The sequence below is a fragment of the Nannospalax galili genome, unplaced genomic scaffold, assembly GCF_000622305.1.
Source record: "Nannospalax galili isolate Female #2095 unplaced genomic scaffold, S.galili_v1.0 scaffold820, whole genome shotgun sequence".
NCBI lineage: Eukaryota > Metazoa > Chordata > Mammalia > Rodentia > Spalacidae > Nannospalax > Nannospalax galili.
This window is the reverse complement of record NW_008346549.1, coordinates 597,344-601,963: the sequence shown is the minus strand read 5'-3', so window position 1 is coordinate 601,963 and position 4,620 is coordinate 597,344.

Here is a 4,620-nt window from a genome sequence, read left to right as displayed (position 1 = left end):
CCAGCTGGCAAGGCTATATATGTAGTGCTGTGTTGCGAGCCTTCCTTGACCACCTGTGTGCCTGGGTGCACGTGTCCAGATCTGTGCAAGGTTGACTGCAGCTCTTGTCAGCACAGTCTGGTTTCTTGGGAGACTCACATTGTCACAGTGTTGAGTTTTGCTTCAGGTCTTAGGGAACAATTGGAATACTGTGGCATGGTCTGTCCAGGCCAGTGCTGGAAGCCACTAGGTATGTGGGATGCCAGCTGAAGGATCTAGTGGGCTTAGGCTACTGATAGGATGTGCTCTGTTTCCTTGAGGGAGGTTTGAATGGCTACTGTTATGTGTTGTGAAGGTTGGCTGTTTGTGTTTGAGGGCCCGGAAGATCACTAGAATACCTTCCACTTTTGGTGGAGGGAGATGCTAAACAGGTCCTCTGGGAAAAACTGATTTGATTGGCCCTGGAATAGAGCAGCCCAATGGAAGAAAAGGCCACCCTGAAGGTGCTCATCTGTTCTGGTGCCATGCCAACAGTGTGGCCTTGGCATAGCCCTCCTTTGGAAAACCATCAGATAACCATAGCACATCCTCAGCATTCCAAGGCTTTGGAGTCTGAACTTCTAGGCTTGAAGTCTGAACTTGGCACTGTTGTGATTATGGGACATCTGCAATACCTAAGTAAAAATCACTAGATGTGGAGCATGCCTCTATTCCCAACACTGAGGCAGGAATATCACAAGTTTGAGGCTAGCCTGGGCTATATGGTGAAACAAAAAAAAAAAATAAAGTTCCAGGATGCTACTTGGGTATGGTCCTTAGGGCTGTATATACAAGAGATACCTATATACAAGAAATACCCATATATAAGAAGCTTTTTAAAGTCTTGATCTTAACATGTTACAGGTTGAGATGGGCCTCTTGAGTTGCTGCACCGACCCTGTTTTTCATGGGGTCATCAAGAGCCTAATCCCATAGTGACAGGGGACTGATCTTATGCCCTGTGGCCAACTGCCATTAGCACCTACCAGAGGTGCTTTACAGTATGGCTATTTGCCTGTTGCTGTTTGCTCTCTACCTGTGTCTGTCTCCTGTCAGCCTGACCTGTTCTGACTTCATTGTGTGCCCCATTCTATCTGCTGACTTCATGTCCCTATTTAAACACTACTCCTTCATCCCTTTTGCAGTGTGTGCTTACAAATGTACCTAAAATTAGCATACAAAATAACAGCTTTCATTGTGACATTTTCATACATGCATATCATTGTACTTTGCTCGTGATCCCCCCCTCACCCCCCAAAAAAGTACCTTGTTCCCCAGCCGCTTACTGTAAAAGCTAACAGAAGACTCTTCAAGAAGGCTCTTTTCAGGAAGTGATTTGTGCATGTGGTGGGTCGTGATAACTGGAAGGCCACTGTGGTAGCCTTCACTGCTTCATAGGACTATGCCCATGGACTTGATTTTCCTCCAGGGAAGCCCTGGCTGTGACATTCAGATACACTTTTCAGCACAGTGCAAGCATTCAACCTTTGCCTTGAGTTGCAATAAAGTAGGCAAACTTGTCCTAGGATGGGAGAAAGGTTCCCAGGGGGAGTTCTGTGTTAGGATCTCACCAAGATTCTTGCCATGATTGGTCTGCATTTCTCTCCATGGGTTTCTGGCAGTGGAGGACCCCTGCACAAGCATAGGTGTGGAGTCAGAGCCAGAACATCAATGAGTGCAGAAAGGCCTGGCTTTGAGACTGACTGGAGGAACACTGCCATCTTGTGGTCATGTTGCATTCTGATGCTCATTCAAGGAAGTGGTTTGTTGGCACTGCAGATAGCACAGTTGAAGATGTGAAGGGCTCCACATCCGAGAGTGCCCTGCTCGTGACAGTTTGGAGGATAGCAACAGCTTATTGAAGCTACCCAGCCTGGCATGTTGCTGAGGCAGTGGTAAACAGAACAAGATGCTAACAGGTTGGGATGTGTAAGAAATGCATTGGTGTACTGTAGCACCCTTTTTCCCATAGGAGACAATATCCTAAGACTCCCCAGAAAACCTTGGGGAGTACCAAGTCCTGTATGAATATATTTCCTGTCCACACATGCCTGTAGCAAATTTAGTTAATATTAGGCATAGTGGGAGATTCATAATAATAAAGCAGTCACTGTAGTAAAATAAAACTGGAGCTTAGTAACTTTCAGAGGTTGTTTTTCTTTCCTATTTAGCTTTAGAACTTCCCTGGCATATCAGAGTTGCATGTTTTCTTTGGTTGGTTGACTGGTTTGAGACAGTCTCTTGTAGCTAGGCTGACCTGGAACTGATGGTGTAGCTGAGAATGACCTTGAATTTCTGATCCTCCTTTGTGAGGCTTTGTGAGTGCTCAGGAAGTACCAACTGAGCAACATCCCAGTCTTGTTTTTTGAGACTGGCCTTGAATTCACCTTTTTGGGGTCTGAAGGGGTCTTTTTTGAGACAGGGTCTCCCTGTAGCCCCAACTAGCCTAGAACCCCCTATGTAGACCAGGCTGGATGTCCCAGAGATCCACCTCCCTCTGCCTCCCAAGTGCTGGGATTAGAGGTGTGTGCCACCATGCCCAGCACATTCACTATATAGTACATACTGGCCTTGAACTTTAGCATTCCTCCTGCCTCAGCCTCCGAAGGCCAGGGTTACATCGAATCACCACACCTAACAGTATACAATTTAAAACCTGACTTATTTCTGGAATTTTCCATTTAATAATTTTGAACTGTGGGAAACAGCATGGAAAGTCAGAGTGCCGCTTGGGGAGTACTGTATACCTCCATCCCAGGTCCTGCCACTGAGTTGACCGCAGAGGCTTTCAACCTCTGATGGGATTAAAGGTATGCGCCACCACACTGGGCTCCTTTTTCCTTGTCCTGGACTGTGGCTTCTGCTGCCTCCCTGGCCACTCTGGCAGCGATCTACCTTGGCCTCACAGTGCCCCAGGTTCACTGCTGCCTTGCCAGCCCTGCTCAAGAAGAAAAGTACCATGACATCACTGGCTCCGGCTTCAGCAGCTGGGTCTGCCTCACCCAGGTCCCCTATCTGCCTGGGACTCCGAATTAATCAAAAAGATCTCACCAACTAAGCAAGCAGTCTCTTCCATGACCAGTGTTTGGTTGTGGCGAAGGGTGGCTTTGATAGAGCATGAGTGTGTCCCTAGACCCAGCGAAATTCTTCAGTGTGTATACTGGGAGTCAAGCCTCCTGGGAGGACCATTCCTGATGGGAGGTTCTGCACTTTCTGTGCTCTGGGCTGCAGAAGGACAAGACCAAAGTCACAAGTGGGGTGCATTTAGTTGAAATGTGTTCCTAGTGGAGAGGGCCAGCTGGAAGCCATCTGAAGGCTGAAGGAAGGGGGTTCCACTCTGCTCACCATTGTGCTCTTCATGGCCTCATATCTTCATCAATGCTGGGAGAACCCTGTGACCCTGTGCTGGGTCTTCTGGCATGGGATGACCAACAGAACAGAAGTTTGGGAGAAAACCTATCAAATGTTTCTGTCATTGGAAGGCTTTTTCTACATTAAGGGCTCCAGGAGGTGGCTGGATGCTTCATGAGGCAAAGATAGGCCTCTAGGCCAAGGAACCCCAGGCCTATGGCAGTGTTTCAGAGAGGAGGTGGCTGCTGGGCACTGGGTTCTGGCTGTACAGAAGCAGATAACAGGGGGCAGAGAAAGAGGGCCCCTAGTATCCACATCTGGGGAGGGTTCTCATGGGTCTGGCTTGAAGGCTTATGTAGGTGGGAGACCAAGATGGCCTTCTGGAAGGAAACAGTACCCTGCCCAGGTAGGTATAGGTTTCAGAGCATAAGGTTCTGACGTTGGAGTGCCAGGACAGACCGTGGAGCTTGACAGCTTTCTTACTGTCAACACTCTGAGGCTGATATGCCAGGGGAAGCCAGGGCAGGTGCCCAGCTTTCCATCCTGCAAGTCCAGTATCCTCGGGTGCCAGGGGACCGTTCTACCTTAAGCAGCAGCGCCCTAGCGCAGGCCGGTGGGATTTCCTGCGGGAGGGGAGGCAGGGCTCGGCTACTCCGGCTACTCGGGCCTCAACTGGCATTTCTCCAGATGCACCGGCCTTCCAAAGGCACTGCTTAGTCTTAACTACACATGCCCTTTAAGTCTGCAGCCTGGGCTAGGACACAGAGGGACTTGGTGGCCCAAGTCCAAGTGGCCCGAGGGCTGCGAGGTAGGTAGTTGATAACCTTGTCACAGCAACATTCCCTACATCCTCGTGGCTAGCTGCCAAGGGGTTTAGATGGGCAGCATGAGGTATGGCCTTCAGCCTGCCCAGGGACCCATCCCATGGGCTTAGGGGAAAGAGCACACCGACCTAGGAAGAGTTCCGCGCCAAAGCCCACTGCTGAGAGCAGGAAAACCAGGCTTCTCACTCGCCTGCCGGATGCATCGGGAGTTGGGCCTCAAAGCAGCCAGCCGCTGCTCCCCAGGAGGGGAGAAGCCCCGCCCCGGCGAGGGTCCTGAAGGTCGCTGGGCGCGTGCGTGGAGCCGCGGGCTAGCCCGCAGGAGGGGTCGGCTGGTCGGGCGCTCCGCCCTCGGCCCGCCCCCGACACGGCCCCCAGCAGCCCGGTCCACCTTAAGGGGCGCGCTGACATCAGCGCGCCGCCGCCGCCC